This window comes from Anoplolepis gracilipes, chromosome 15, assembly GCF_047496725.1.
Source record: "Anoplolepis gracilipes chromosome 15, ASM4749672v1, whole genome shotgun sequence".
Classification (NCBI taxonomy): domain Eukaryota; kingdom Metazoa; phylum Arthropoda; class Insecta; order Hymenoptera; family Formicidae; genus Anoplolepis; species Anoplolepis gracilipes.
This window is the reverse complement of record NC_132984.1, coordinates 7,462,643-7,480,293: the sequence shown is the minus strand read 5'-3', so window position 1 is coordinate 7,480,293 and position 17,651 is coordinate 7,462,643. Positions and strand designations below refer to the sequence as shown.

Below are 17,651 nucleotides of genomic sequence, written 5' to 3'. Positions count from 1 at the left end.
AATTAGATGACCAATCATGAACAAACCATGACCAAACAATTAGTTAATTTTAATTATAAAAAAATCAAAGTGGTTCGGCTAACTTTACGGAGCTCTATTCTACTAAGTCTATGATTATAGGTATTGATCATGAATCTTTTTTCCTAGTGTAAATTCGTGAAAATTTTTATAAAAATGAATTCATATAGTTTGTGCTTGTGATTTAAAGGAGTAAATTGCGAATAAAATTAAATATTTCAGTTTATTGTTTTGTGTAATAGCACTCGTTATAAAAATCATGAAAAAGATGAGATGATAAGCTTTTTCAGGTATGTAATATAAAATTTAATATACATAAATATACATTACTTTAAAAAGTTTAATGTAGCTTTTACAATTAATTACTATAATAGTTATAGCTGTTTTAATCATATTACAAAAGTTAATAATTAATATAAACGTTAATAATAATAAGTGAATTTATATAATTATTATTTATATTATATGTAATGTGTACATATATACCCACATAGCACAGAATGTCCTGTGGATGTTCATTTTATATCCATTTTACATCCATATATCCATGGACATAAAATGAACATCCATAGTATATCCAATTTGAGACATCCATCACTGGACAATATTTAGATATCCATAGAATGTCCAGTATTGGACATTTTGTGGATATCTAATCTCATATAGCATAAGATCTTTGTAGAATATCCTTATTTGATCGGAATTATTTTAAATATGTACTCTAATTGAAACTAAATTTACCTAAGGATTACCTGAGGATATTTCTAATTGTCATATATATATATATATACATATATATATATATATATACTTATTTTATTTACTTATTTATTTATTTTTCAACTTTATTTTATATCTATAATAAAAAATAAAATATATTTTATTTTAATATTTTATTTTTTGTCAACTTTTATTTTTAGAATCTTTATTAAGTTGATCATTTTTCTTTTATATCTGGTGACTCATTTTAAATGCCTAATAAATATATTCACTTAAAATGAAACAATTAACTTTTATCACATATATTTGTCGAATAATGTGTATGTTTTCCAAGATATTTTAGGTAGGCACTTAAAATATGCTTTATCCGCTATTATACATATACATATATATATTCAATTATAGCGAATTCGATTGGATGCACTAGTGCACTGAATGCATACATATAAAGGTTTATTACACACAACAATTTTATAATAACACAAAAGCAATTATATAAAAGTAACATAATTATTTAGTAAAAGCTATTATTATTGTTGTTGAATGTACATAATGATAAAATAATAGCTCTCTTACTATTTATTATTTTACTTTTATAATTACTTATCATTGTGAAATTGTGTGTGATAATACCCCAGACAGCACATAATACTAAAAGATGACGAGAGGATGTTTTTTTTAAGTCATCTTTTTGACAAGGCTAAAAATGTCTAAAAGGATATCTTTCTGCCCACAAAAAATTCATCTTTTGAAAGATGTCTAAAAGATGTCTTCTAAAAGTCATAATTAATTTTAGTCGACGAAAAGATGTCTTTTTGATCATCTTTTTAATCATCTTTTCGACAAGACAAAAAAGATCTATTTTATAATATACGCGTTCCTTTGTTTGCCGCTACGTGGCGTGCTCAGACTATAACTCGTATTCAAATTTTCATAACATGTAATATATAAAGACTACAAAGAATAACAGGTACAACTAAATATGAAATGTAAAGTATATTTTTTTATCAATTTAATTTCTGGTATAATCCCAATAAGAGATATAAAATATGAAATGTAACCTATAAAAATAACCTATAATTAAGACGTAAAAAAACATTAGAAATGACTAAAAAGAAGCTATAAAGATGACTGAAAGATATCTACAATAGTCATATCTTTTAGTCAACATATGGATAGGCTTCCCAAGTAGCACATATTCGTTTCAAAAACGTTTCACAAATGTTTCTGCGAAACGTTTTAAAACCGGCTTTTAAAAACGTTTCTGATTGGTTAAAATGTCCACTTAAAAAACGTTAAGGAAACGTCATTTTCTAACAAAAAAAACGTTTAAGAAACTGTCAAAATACGATTTTTTTCCTTTATTTGTAAAAAATTTGTTTATCCACAGATTCAATAAAATAATGCAAATATGGATATAATCCATCTATTTTCATGTTCTGAATCTCTTCTCGAGATTACATCAGAAGTCAAACTGACAAAAAAGACATAATTTAAATTATACTTTTAGTACCTGTTTTTTTAGGTTTTATATACATGTTATGAAAACTTGAATACGAGTTAAGTCTGAACACGCCACGTAGCGGCAAACAAAAGAACACTATTATAAAATATTATAAAATATTATAAAATTATATTATATTAGTATATTATAAAATAGATCTTTTTTGTTTTGTCGAAAAGATGATCAAAAAGTCATCTTTTCGTCGACTTAACGTAATTATGACTTTTAGAAGACATCTTTAAGACATCTTTTAGTTTTCTGTGCTATCTGGGGATCGTCTTAATAAGTACAGTCTTAATAATGTGTATATATATAATTTTGAATTAAAACATTAATTTTTGTTCTATTTATAGAAACGTAAAATATACGTTTCTTAAAGCATGATTTTAAAAATGTTTCTGTTGAAACGTTTCTTGTTGGTGCTTGACGGTTAAAAAATATTGGATACGTTTAGAAAACGTTTATAAAACGAACATGTGCTACATGGGTTATAAGCGACTGAATTCGGATCATAAGACAGCTTTAAGTCAATTTTCCGTTGACTAAACGCTTCGACTAAAAGATGTTTTTGACAAAAATATACCCAGTTTTAGTAATAATTTTAGTCGACTGTATTGTCTGGGTACCTTTATGTGCACTCAGTGCGCACTAATGTATCCAATTGAATTCATTATTAGTGCATATTGATTAACCTATAGGATAGCAAAAAGGCATTTAAAAACATCCAGTGGACATTGTTGGGATCGAATTTTATTATTAATTATCCTTAGGATAATTATCTGTTATATAAGAATATCCTAAGGATATCCTTAGGATAATTATCTATTATATAAGAATATCCTAAGGATATCCATTTTTGGATTTCATACAGATATCTAATGAGCGGATATTTTGATATCCTCAGTATATCCCAAATACATCCTCGGGTTTAAACGGATGAACTTTGGATATCTGAAAATCCTTAGAAATACATCCGATGGACATACCTCGGATTATCTTTTGCTATGTGGGTAGCTTTGAATTAAAGAATTTGAAAAAGAATAAAAAGAATTTGTAAAATAATAGCGTAATAATAAATAATATAAAAGAATTTTAAAAAATGCATATTATATAGATATATAATTATATAAATTACGTTCAGGGAGACACTACTTAGCGCTATCACAGTATATACAGTAGCGCAACTCCTTGTTGGCATCTTTGATGTCAGTGTTGGCCAAAACGGAGTGCGCATGCGCGAAATAAGGGAGTTGATCCAGTAACGCCATTTAAACTTCTTTCTCACTCACTCTTCATTATTTTATTCTCTCTCTCTTTTTACTCCCGACTGCTGCCAAAACCTAAATATAAAAGATAGAAGAAACATAAAAATAAAATATTAAAATTTTGTCTTTTGGCTTTTTGTTTTTTTTTTTAATATTACGAGTATTATAATATATATATAATTTTTTTTTAATGTAACTAACATTTTTTTAATATTTTATTTTTATGTTTCTTTTATTTTTTATATTTAGGTTTTGGCAGCAGTCGGGAATAAAAAGAGAGAGAGAATGAAATAATGAAGAGTGAGTGAGAGAGAAATTTAGATGGCGTTACTGGATTAATGCCCTTATTTCGCGCATGCGCATTCCATTTTGGCCAACACAAAATCGGGAGAGTTGCGCTCATAGATATATCTTCCGATATCTATGGTTGCACTACAGTATATACTGTGATATGTGTATCTGTAAAAAAGTCCGTTACCGGCCTTGGACGGGAATGGACAGAAACGGATGTGTTTGTGCGCATTATTCGCGTGTCCTTTGTCATATATTATCATAGATAGGACAGATGGATATTCTATGTTCGTAACCTGTGAAATAAAAGTGAACAGCATATTAATGGAAAATTATCAATAACTTGAGAAGTCAATAACTCGATTCATATAGAAGGTAATGATTCTTTTAATTTACATTTTATTTTTACATTGATATATTATTGTTTTAGTTATATACATTTGACAATACGATATATTATTAATAAGTAATATGTACTCAATATCTATTATATTTGAATTTGATTATATTTACAGAGAAAATATCGTGGTATCTGTCTGTTTCTTTCATCACATATTTCATAGAACAGCTTCGAGTGTCATCTTTGTGATTGAAATATTACACTTGGATAGTTAAAATAAATGAAGGTATGTGTGTCTGGATTGAAAAAATAATATTTATAAATATTTATTAATTTTTATTTTTTGTAGTATTTACAAGAAAAACAGTGTATATTGTCATTATTTATTACTCTATTGTAGTTAGTCTAGGCCATTATTATTTTGTTTATAAAATCTGCGCTTCGTACTTAATTATTAGTAATATGAAGCCAATATTAGTAATATTAATAACAGACTAATTTATTGCAGGACCATTTGCTATTGCAATATGCCTCATGTAGCAAAGGTTTCTGTGGATGATGCTGTCCGTGTGATTAAAAATTTTGCTACACATTTCACCACAAATGATCTCCCACCATATTCGTTAAAAGTGTGGATAGATATGAGTATAGAATGGCAAGTGGACTGCATATAATGTCTATGTAGCTGTTCGAGAAGATCGACGAGGTATTCTTACTAAAGCAAGAGATGAATTAGGAATCGTTGTTAATAGCAAAAGCAAGGATGTTTGTGATACCAAATACATTGATGATTCTAACAATGATTCTGCAATCAGTGATGAAACAGACTCAATGGACTTCAACAATAATACATGTTTGGCACCATTATTGGAATTTGATTTGAATTTGGAAAAAGAGGAATGGGATGCAATAAAGCCGAATGTCCCAGTTCAGTATGGGAGGCGAAAGAAATATATTTTAACTAAAGGTGTATGGACAAATATCATAAATATTGCTCTGTGGAAACAACACAAATTTCCCTGTGCCTTTGTATTCAAGAGAGCGGATGTACATTTGACACCAGATGAAAGTTTATACAGTTTGAAAATACAAGGATCATGTAAAAGCAAAATATGCGGTAACAAAATCGATATGTATGGCGAAAAACATATCAATGACAATGGTTTGCATCTTCGAGTTAAAACTTGTGACGTGCGAAACATTTTCCATGAAACAGTGAAGAGACCATTAAATGGTAGACTACGATCAAAAGTACAAGATGATTTAAAAACTAAAGGCTGCAAAAATTGGCAAAGGCAGCAGGTACAGCTATACATGAAAGATGGTGATATTGTTCCTCCTTTTATACCAACGATGCAGTCTTAAGAAATGCAAAAAAAGAAAGAAACAAAGCGGATTTGAGCGTTCAGCAAGAAGATGGAATAGATGTCATACAAACAATAGAAAATTTCTCATTAACCGAAAAATATGCAGGTTTAATACATGCAATAGGTTTAATGCCGTTCTTTGTTTTTTATAGCTCACCAGCTGAAATAGACGCGTATAAAGAATATTGTCTACTTATGCGGGATGAAACTACAATTATTTTGAGTTCAACTGGTAGCCTTGTGAAAAAATTAGTTCGCAGTAACGGTCAAAAAAGTGGACACATATTTCTTTATTCTATTGTAGTTAATTTTGAGAATACGATATTACCTGTGCATCAAATGCTGTCTGAAACTCATAGCACTGAGTTCATAACATACTGGCTTAGGCAATGGATTCGTGCAGGTGCACCCAAACCAAAAGTGGCAGTCAGTGATTCAAGAGCTTTAATTTCTGGTTTGTGCTTTGCATTTAATAACTGTACAATAAAATCATATATTGAGACATGTTTTGCGATTGCCGCTAACATTCATCAGCCAATTAACAAACCGCAGACGTTGATAAGAATTGATATTGCACACTTGACTCATATTATTTGTCGCTGGAAATATTTTGAGACAGTACAGCAAAAATGTATTAGTTTTTTGTCCGGTGTGTATTTCTTATGGTTGATTCACAGTCAATTTCTGAATTTGAACGAATATTTATTCTCACTTGTGTAGTAGGGCTTCAATCTCATGAAGATTCTCAAATAGACATCTGTGGAGTACAGACTCCAAGAGACGCGAGGAAGAAATTAGAAGAATTTATTTCTCATCATTATATAGAAATAAATTTTGAAGATATAAAAGAAAAATTTAATGATGATGGATTTGACATAAACAAATTTGAAGAAGACGAGCCATATCAATCAGAACCCAATTCGAACGAATTTGTCCAAGTGAATTCCCTATTAGCATGGTTGCAGCAACGAAGGGAACAAGCCACAATGATCTTACATATTGGAAATAATTTGAACCCATTTTATTTGCCTGATTTCATTGAGCAACTTTTTAATTTAGCCAAAGAATCTTTGGACCAGTGCGACTATTCCTTACGACACTCTACATGCTAGCTCAAGCTGTGTAGAAGAATATTTTAATGATCTTAAAACAAGAGTTCTCAAAAATACACCGCCACTACTTCGTGTTGATAAGTTTATTAAACTTCATATTCGCGATATACTTGGTCAACTTTTTTCTTCAGAAGTAATTATCTTCAATCAAAAAACTCGTGCATTAAACGATATACAAACAAAAAATCTCATTACAACTAACACTGCTATTTTCAAACAGACTGAACTTAGTATTCCTGACTGCAACCAAAATCCATTAGTTGAGAGTGAAGTTGTTCTTAATATGAATGATTCAGATTTGATGACACAAAAGAATTGGCGCGGAAAAGCATTAAATGAAGATATCGGCTATGGTGTTTATTCGGCAGATGAATCGACAGAATCTTCCAAGATAGATAGAATTTTATCGAGTACACAAATACATTGCATGGAAAATAGTGGTATCCAATCCAGTATAGAATCATTATCCGATCATTTGTATTGTAAAAATTCAGAATTGAATATACAGCAAGATTGCAGCACATTACAGCAGATTACAGCAAGTCACTATAAATCTGATGGATCAAGTTGAATTAAATTTGAATGTACAATCAGTACTTGAAACAAATGAATGTGTCCCGACATTTTCAGAAATTCCACAAAGTTGCGACAAGGATCTGAAAATAAAAAAAAAGAAAGCCAAGTATTATTTAGAACTATATCCAGAAATTCTTCAAAGGAATCTTATTGTAAATATGAAAAAACCTTTTCTATTGAATGGTGGGATTTGCAAATTGCCATTAAAGATAGATGGAGTTAAAGTTTTTTTAAAATCCACATGTGCTTTTGATTCGTTTATACATATTATCATGAGTGCTTTGGATAATCTGAAATACACATACATCTTAGAAAAATCATCTAATGCTACATTGCAATTTACTTGGACCCTGATTAATACCGGACTCACAAAGGAGATTTATCTAAAGAGAGCAATGCTTTTGAAACATTTGAAGTATCCCTGCATTCCAGAAATACGTACGACCAATCGGATATTATCGTATTCTATGGATGCCTTAGACAGTATTGTAAATGTTGTGAAAAAAATTCTTGATTCCTCTCCCAGTGTATATGTCACTGAAAAGTGTTTTGGATGCAGTGGTCGTTCTTTTTCAATACCGTGTTTAAATCCAAATCATAAAAAAATTCGAATGAAAGGTTTTGGGGCTTTAAAAGAAGCATTAGAATTTCGACCATGCATCTACAATGTGAAATGTCAACAGTGCAACGGAAAATTATTATTACAGAAAAAATTAAATTTTCACATTTTTATTGATTTGGATATTCGTCCATGTACACTCTTGGGTATCACAAAGAACGGACTGCAATGTAAATTGACACAATTACCAGCAACCATCAGACTTGAAATTGAAGAAAAATCATGGGTTACATACAGGTTAGTTGGTTTTTTGTTTTTGTTAAGCGTAGTCTACAATGAGACTTTAAGATGTAAGACTTAAGAAATTAATCAATTACAATTGAGTTTAGAAAAGAATCATGAATATGATTGGTTAATTTCTTAAGTCTTAAAGTCTCATTGTATAGACTACGCTTTAGATAAGTGTATTGATATAAGATAAGTTATTGCATATTATCTTTTCTTTAATAAAATATTTTATTGTAAAATTACAAAAGTTATTCGGATTATATGTTTTTTATTTATCGATTTAGTCCAGTATGAAAAATTGTTAAAATTAGATAAATATCTGTTTATGACCACTAAAAAGAATAATATATATTCAAAATATTGAATCAAATTAACATCAATGTTGATAACTTCTCTCCTACAAGCAGTTTCAATTAAATGAATTTACTTTATATATATTGTTAATTACTACAATTACTTTCTTAGATTAACTGGAGTGGTGACGTTTTCAACCAATCATTTCGTCGCGCATTGTCGTCGCTCAACAGGAAGGTGGGAACTCTTGAATGATTTGCATCCGCATATCACGAAAAGTAATTTGAATAAGGACATTGAGCCCCATCTGGCAATTTATCTTCAACAATAAAAAGCATATAGCATTATTATATGCATCTAACGAATAGCCAACCAAAAAAGCCCTGTTACAGTGCCAAATCGCAGAAAAAGCTTGCCTCGCTACGACATAGATAATTTTCATTATTCTTTTTTTTCTCATAACCGCATTTTTATACAATTTGTGAAATCGATCATAAATTGATCGATTAATAAACATTAATAATTTAATGTTCAGCATAATTTAATTTTCAGCAAATATATGCTTATGAATATTATGCTAAACAAGATGTGATATAACCGATGTGAACCTGGCGCCCGACTTTATGAAAAAAAAAAATTAATAATATAGTTCGTTTGTACGTCGTTTGTACCACACTTTATTTCGTTTGTACCTCAACCGGTTCGGAAATAAAAAATAATCAAAAAATGGCCAGCGCTCGACTTTAAAATATTTTAATTTCATTAATGCCATTCGATAGAGAATCGTTGGTACCTGTTTGTACCTCTTTTCAAATCGTTTGTACCTCAAGCGGTTCGGAAATACAGCGATTTTCGAGTTTTGAAATTAACACGAAACTCGTATTTCCGCTATTTTTTTAAATATCGCGAAACGGCCAACGGGGTTCGATAGAGAATCGTTTGTACCTGTTTGTATCTTTTTTCAAATCGTTTGTACCTCAACCGATTCGGAAATACGGCTGTTTTTAGTTTTAGAGTAACGCTATATCGGTATTTCCGCTATTTTTTTAGATATCGCGATCATAATCGTCTTGATGATCGTAAATTGTACAAAATTGTGCATGTTAAATACATATACATAAATTATTACAATTGCATATTTCTCTAATGCAGTCATAAAGATGCATTTTATGAATTAATAGCAAAATAAATTAATCTTGACCGCTAAGAAATTTTGAGATGAAAGCAGTTGGTTTCTTTTCCCATGTTTCCTTCCAATAATACATAAGTCCTGCTTTAGGTTTCCAAACATTATTAGCTACTTCTTGCAGTTCCATTTGACCCTGTTCAGATTGTTAACACTTTACATTTAATGTGATAAATATAAAATTTAATTATCAGAGAATGCACAGATGTGATAATTTTGTATTATGTGCAAATAAATATTATATCTAATATTAAATTAAATTAAATTTTTCAGATGTATGGCATACAGTTACAGAGAAAGAAAATTCTGTATTCTATATATGTATATATTGGAATTAATGCATATAAATTAAGGTAATATAATAAAATTATACTAATTATTAACATTCGTATGTAAAGATTCTTATATTTGACTTATGTTCTTACCCTTATAATGAGCCGGGGTTTATAATCCTTGTATATCCTTATGTCGATTACATGAGCATGACATTTTAACTCTTCATGTATCTTTTTCATTCTGCTTCAATTTTGAAAATATTGTAGCTTAGCACTATGAAAAAAGAAAAACAAGCGTGTAGGAGTGTAAAGTTTTAAAATATCAATAGAGTATGAAATTTATGTAAGAAATTATAAAAATAATTAAGAAATGACAAGTTATATTGTAAGATAGCAGCATAATATTATGTCCTGAAATAAATGCATTTATAAAATATTGTAGATGCTATTATTAAGATAAATTAATACGGAAAGAGAGAGAAATATATTATTAAAAGATAAATATCTATATATAATAATCCCTATTATAAATTTTGCATGAAAGGATAAAGTTGGCCGCTAATCGCGTTTGCATTGTTGCCGCTTTATTTCGATCGTGATTGGTCGTCTCGATTTGCGAGATCATCATCTCGTGAAACGCGAGCTGGTGTGAAGTGCGCGGTACGAGCGAAACGGTACTCGTTTGACAGCTTACCAATTGTCAAATCGTTGATATAACCGTAAATAAATTTTTTGTACAGTAAAAATAGCTCATTTTATTACAATTATTGTTCGTGAATAGAGAGAAAATAAGAGAGAGAGAGAGAGAGAGAGAGAGACGGAAGGGGGGCGAGAACGCTGCATACGGGTCCCACTGAATTCTAAAGGTGCCTTTTCATGTTGACGCTCGATACCCATTTTTGGTGTTAAAACAGATCGCGTGATCAAAATTGACGAATTCATATTTTTATATTTGGTGATGTCTTTTGACGCTGAAAATGAGCGTCGAGCGTCAGCATAAAAAGGCTCCTTAGCTTTGACCTTGAGACTATTTTTCAAGATTATTTGAAGGTCAGAGTGGTTTTTTTAAATGGGAACCCCTATTTTTGACACCGGATTCTAAAAGAGCGGAAAATTTTACGTCTGAAATGATATGTTGAAGTTTGTTTTCGTGACCTTGAGAAGGTCAATTTAAGGTCAAATGCTAAATAACTGCCTGGTAGCTGTTTATTTAAATTTTCTGGCGGAATAAACGTTGTGAAGGTACCCTTATAAGAAAGATCGAACTGGAATGTGACAACAACCTCAACAATGTTGACCTTGACGTCATTTTTCAAGGTCATTCAAATGACAGAGTGGTTTTATTAACGGGAAACTTTAATATCGAATCAAGAAAAAATGAAAAATTTAACGTTTTAAGATTTTTCATAACATAAAAAGGCCATTTAGTGTTTCTTATTCCACAAGCTCTTAGTAGCTGTTGCTTTAAATGAGTTAACCTTACTTTTAGCGTTACCCGGAAACAACGACGTGGACGTAGTAAGTTCTGTTTTCTTTGGGGTGCTTGATTAAAGTGAGTTTCCTTGCCTCTCACTATCGTTACGATTATAACTTTAACCACAAAGCAAATGTTCGAAGTTGCCTCCATTTGCTTCAAGGCACAAAGTTAAACGCCTTTGAAAATGGCGTACGGTGTTTTCCAAAGTCAGCCTGGGAATTGCTGCGCATGTTCGACGAATGCGGTTTTGCATGTCAGCTCTAGTTGTGGGTCGTTGTTGAAAAATAACATTCTTTAAATAGCCCCACAAATAAAAATCTGGAGGTGAGATCAGGTGAGCAAGGAGGCCAGTTAACTGGACCTCCTCGTCCGATCCATCTCTCATTATAATTTTCATTTAAAAAGTCCTGTACGATTCGTGCGAAATGTGGTGCTGCACCATCGTGCTGAAACCACATTCTTCGTCTTGTTTCAAAATCAACATTTTCCAATAATTCTGGCAACCGATCTCTTATCAACTCCAAGTAGCTTTCTCTATCAACATTTCGCTCAAAAAAAGTAAGGATCCATTTACAATCCCACACCATACCATAAGGCTCCAACGATTTTGATGGTCTACAGATCGATGCCAGTGAGGATTCTCGTCTGACCAATAATGGCAATTGTGCCTATTCAGTTGTCCGTCACTATAAAATGTAGCCTCATCTGAGAAAAGCACAAACCTGAAAAAACCTGAATTATTTTCTATCATCTGCAAAGCCCATTAGCAAAATTCAATACGCAGTTGAATACGTTGCTTTAATTCTTGCACTAACGTTATGTGATAAGCATGATATCTAAGAACTTTTATGATTCTTAAAAATGTTCTTCTTGGTATACCAATTTCTTTTTCAACTTGGCGACTATTGATATGAGGGTCAAAATAAACAGCTGCAAGAATAGTTACAACACGAAGATCATTTTCGTTGTACTCGTGGCGCCTACGTTGGCGAGTAAGATGTCCATCACGAGCTTTTCCAGTTAAACTGCGTATTGTCATATCACTAGGGTGTCTTCTATCTGGAAAGCGTTCAGCATAACGCCTTGCTGCAGCACGATAATTGTTATTACATTCTCCTAAAACCATTATCATATCAACAATTTGATTGGGAGTATAGTCAGTCATTTTTAGGACTTTACTTAATTTCAATACGACTGAGATAATGAAATATTAATCGAAATTAAACAGACTTACAAAAAATGAGAAATATCGAATAATTATTGACACGTAATTTTGAATGTATACACTGATAGAAAAAGTTCGGTATTCCAGCGAATAATTCGGTAGCGCAGCGAAATTTCGATGCTAGTTTTGGGTCAGCGAAAGTTGCCGCTTCTGCAGCCAATTGAATTGGCCACTACAATCGCAGCCAATGGCACGAATGGCCAATGGCTACAATGGCTGCTACCACCGGTGGTACATCCCGTCGCGAACGTGTTAAGCCGGAAACACACAAAAAAATTTAGGCCATAAGCCTTAAGCCATAACCGAATCGACCAATCACAGTCGAGAATTTAAGCAGTAGTTGCTTAAACAATCGTATTCAAATATTCTTCTCTAAAATCAACTATGATTGGTAAACTTTTCCGGTATCCGACTTACGACAGCTACTGTAAAAACCAGGTTTAATCGCAAGTCATAAGCGAATCGACCAATTAGAACGCAGTCATGATCTTATTGTTTGACCGTAATTTAATAATGATCTCAAATTAATATTTAAGGAGCAATTACGTACAAATCTTTAAAAAATACCAACAGTTCTGTTTCTTCCGCAATGTTTTACACATGCAATTATAAATTGAACAAAATAAAATATCAGAAAATTGAATAAAGTGTAAATTAAATATTGATAAACATTTACATATCAAACAAACGTACAAAAAATGCTCATTACTTTTACTAAAATATTTATTATTAGTACTTATTTTATAATCAAAAAAATATATCACAATGATCTACAAACTTATTTCTTTATTTAGAATTAAATAATTATTAAGAATAATTAATAACGGCAATAATAGATGGCAATAAACGACAAAAAAGCTAAACAACAAAACGACAAGAGCAATAAAAATTAATAATAATAATAAACACAGAAAAAATATTAAGAACACTTAACATAGCTTTTTATATTCGCTTACACTTCTACATATTGGACATGGTATTTAAAATTGCTGTTTATTTTTATCACATAAGCTTCGTAATCAATACATATAGTAATATATATTAATTGAACAATACAAAATATAATAATAATAAAATACAAAAATAAAAAAACTAACTTAAAAATTTTTTTAATTAAATAATCCTTCATTAAATCTTCTTCCTCTTCCTTATTTAATCTGTAAACAATATGTAGGTATATATATATGTGTATGTATCTTTGTTAAACATATGTATAATATATAAGTTGGGCTTTCTATAATTATAATAAAATTAAAAATATATGTATATAATTTTTAAAAAATTGACATTTAGCCAATGCAGAATATATGCCAATGAAATGCATTTTTGTTCTAATATATTTGTGTAGATTTTGTGATGAGAATTAACTACATTATATTCATTAAATATATTAAATTATATTACATTACATTTGTTAAATTATATAAATGTATATATTATAAAAGTATATTTAGAATATCATTTCTTTTTCCATGATATGGATTAAACTAAAAAAGAGGATCTGTCTATAACTTTATGAATTCTAAAAATAATTAGAAAAAATTATTAATACAATCAGATTTTCAAGTTTAAAACAATTCTCAATTACTTTATAAATACATTTTTACAACTTACATTGGCTGAATTTATTTCAATTTTTAAAAGCAGTTAAAAATATTTATTTACATACATAGTCAAAACTGTACTGCCCACTGATAACATTGGTTACACTTCGAAAGAGGAAGCGGTCCATCCACATTTATTGGAAGACGATCTATGCAATAAGAACAATATACATGTCCACATTTTAAGGCGTTCCTGTTATATTCTGTTAACAGGATATAACACTTACTGCAAACTGGTGCAGTTTCTGCAACTGAAAGACATCCTCGATTAATTTATCATGATATTTATATATGTATGTAAAAAAATGATATTTATATATGTATATAAAAAAATAAATAAATATTATGTAAAAGCTTACTATTTCTAGAAGCTGTTTGACAGGCAAAACACGACCATAGACATTCGCCCAACATATTTACGGTACAGGTCGTGACTCTCAAATCTTTGGGAAAAGTTTCTCTTAGCACATATGCTAATCGTTTCATTTCTTGATAAATAGTTTCACGAAACGGACGTATATTTTGATTAATTTCGACGATTTCATCGTCCGAAAGATGTACTCTTTTACACAAATTATTATTATTGCAAGTAGTGTTAGTACACTTTTCTACTTCATGTGGTATTTTGCATGGATTTCTTCGACAAACACGAAGCATAAAATCACGACAAACCATGTTAACAATATAAAAGTAAAGAATACTAGCAAAACACAGTGAATGCGAAATTTATAAACAAAATAAGCAAATAAAAGACGACAAAAGCAAAATAAGCAACACAGTAAACAACAGGTTATGGTTTTTGCAGAACACGGTAATGCCGATTCTACAATGAGTCATTAGGGTGATTCCACAATAGCTGTCGTAAGTCGGATGTCGAAAGAGTTGACCAATCACAGTTGACTTTAGAGAAGAATAATCGAATATGATTGGGCAACTCTTCCGACATCCGGCTTACGATAGCTATTGTGGAATCACCCTTAAGGCTACTATTACATTTGTCATACGACGATTTGTCAGACGATTTTTTTAGGGTGTTAATTGGCTTCAGGATAGAAAATTTCTAGAGACCGTTGCGATACGTTACCTTCAATGTCGAGTCACACTAGTATCTAGTATAACTTTCAGTGAATGTTATCATCCTTAACATAAGTGTTATTGTCATTAACATTATTGCTCTAAATGTTAATATTATTGTTTTTGTCATTATCTTGGCTTCATTGTCATTCATTACCATTTGTTATTAATATTTCATAAGAAGATATGTCTTATTACGGTGCAAGGTTAGAGGTTTCCAAATACTTTACAATTATATAATTCTTTTTAATTAATTATTATGTCTCACTGTGACAAATGCTTTTTATTTTAGGAAGCCAATCGTTCAAGATTGCGTAAAATTTAAAAATAATTGCTGTTTTGATTTAAATTGCAGTTTTTTACATAGATATAAATATTGTTTCCAATATCAAAATACTACATGTCGCAACGAAAGATGCCAATTTTTACATTGTACTAGCGTGGAACAACTTCGTTATGGAATGACAGGAACAATGACAGAGCATATTAAAAGAGAAGCTGGTCGAACTATGCAACAATCTTATATATGTGGCGATTTTAAAATTAATACTTGCGACAGGTCAAAATGTAAATTATTACATATCAAATTAGGAAAGGATTTAAAACCAATGAGCTGCATTATATGTATAGAAAATTTGATTGTTAAAAATTTTGGTGCTGGAAATTGCGGACACATATTTTGCCTTGATTGTGCCTTACAAAGCTTACATGATGAAAATGAACAACAATTGAAAGTACGATGTCCAGTATGTAGAAACATAGGCGAATAGAAAAAGCTATGGTAAATGTAAGAACATTTAGTAATAAGAATTACTTTTTCTATTTTTATTATTATTATTAATTGTTATTGCTCTTGTCGTTTTGGCCTTGATATATATAGCTTTTGTCATTTTGTCGTTTAGCTTTTTTGTTGTTTATTGCCATCTATTATTACCATTATTAATTATTCTTAATTATTACTTAATTTTAAATAAAGAAATCAGTTTCGTAGACTATTCTGATGTGTTTTTATTATAAGATAAGTACTAATAATAAATATTTTAGTAAAAGTAATATAAGCACTTTTTGTACATTTATTTGATATGTAAATGTGTATCAATATTTAATTTACACTTTATTTATTTTTCTGATTGTTTATTCTGTTTATTTATAATAGCATATTTTAAATTGTAAAACATTGCGAAAACAAGCAGGACTGTTGGTATTCTTTAAACATTTGCTCACAATATATCTGTATCATAAATGAAATATAAAAACGAATTACAGTTTTTTAATTATAGTCGAAGATACAACGAGAATAAGAATATTAAAAGTGATATTTTTGTTACTGATCCAATTTCTTAAAAGCTTAATTATGCTCAATAGCAAAAGGAATCGATTTACATTTATGTGTCCTTTACTGTAAGTCAAATTGATATCTTTATTTAATATTGTTGTTGAAATTAAATAATTACTATTTAAAATATTTTTTTCATAAGTACTTTTTAATTTATTATTAGCTAATTTGATTAAAATCGAATTATAATAGTTGATATAATTTTATTAACAAGATATAGCATTCTTTTAAACGTGAGTTTAGTATTACTGCTTTCGTTATTAGAATTTTGTAGAATGTTGTCACAGTGTTTTTCTAAGTTTTCTAAATTTAAATAAAATTATACTGAAATAATTACAAGGAAATATTCATATCTATGCAGAATTTTTTCTTGTTTTTAATGTTATAAATGAATATTAAACAATATATCTGAATTAAACATAATTATTTAGTTTATTATATTTAGTACATTTTTAGAAGGTGGCTATAATGATTTTGGCCTTGATATATGTTTTCAAGGTCATGAATGAAGGTCACTGAATGAACTTAAAAAGATTAACTGTTACTATTTAATAAAAAGTTATTAGAGGAAAATATCTTATTGGCGTGTTTTATTTTGTCCTTTTTCTATTGTCACTTGTTATCAAAATTTTTTTTGTAAGAAAAAATATTTTATTATCGTTTGATTAGATTTTTAATCTTATCATTATATAATTCTTTTTTATTAATTATCTTATAGTAAAAAAAAGCTTTCTATTTTACAAATCAGTCATTTGATTGCATGAAAGTTAAAAAGAATTGCTGTTTTAAGCCATATTTTGATTCTATAATATCCTGTAGTATTTCCTGTCATTTGTAAATAATATATATATATATATTATCTTCTCAAAAATATGAATATATTATATATAAATTATTTCTGTTTTAATTATATTGAAGTAAAAAATGTATATATGTATATAATTTAAAAAAATTGAAATCAGTTTGTCCAATATAGATTATACTTGAATGACATTGTGTTTCAATTTTAATGTAATTTCTATATGTTATGGCATTTTTGTATTTATATTTCATAAGGAATAAATCTCAACCTTGGGAAAAAAAGAAGGAAAACTGAATGTTACAAGAAGTTCTGGTTCATTAAAAAGAACAGGCCTATTC

General features: G+C 29.5%; 2 long non-coding RNA genes and 1 pseudogene across 2 annotated transcripts; 1 reads left to right on the top strand and 2 right to left on the bottom strand.

The window, feature by feature from the left end:
• Positions 1–9,531: 9,531 nt before the first annotated feature.
• Positions 9,532–12,921, bottom strand: LOC140673826 (uncharacterized; annotated as a pseudogene).
• A 548-nt stretch (positions 12,922–13,469) lies between these two features.
• Positions 13,470–14,924, bottom strand: LOC140673876 (uncharacterized). The gene is made up of 3 exons (XR_012048116.1): positions 14,461–14,924; positions 14,167–14,352; positions 13,470–13,654 (listed from the first exon to the last, which is right to left on the bottom strand). It is a non-coding gene; the product is annotated as an uncharacterized lncRNA (long non-coding RNA).
• Positions 14,925–15,102: 178 nt separating this feature from the next.
• LOC140673861 (uncharacterized) lies at positions 15,103–17,082 on the top strand. The gene is made up of 2 exons (XR_012048115.1): positions 15,103–15,381; positions 15,468–17,082. It is a non-coding gene; the product is annotated as an uncharacterized lncRNA (long non-coding RNA).
• Positions 17,083–17,651: the final 569 nt, after the last annotated feature.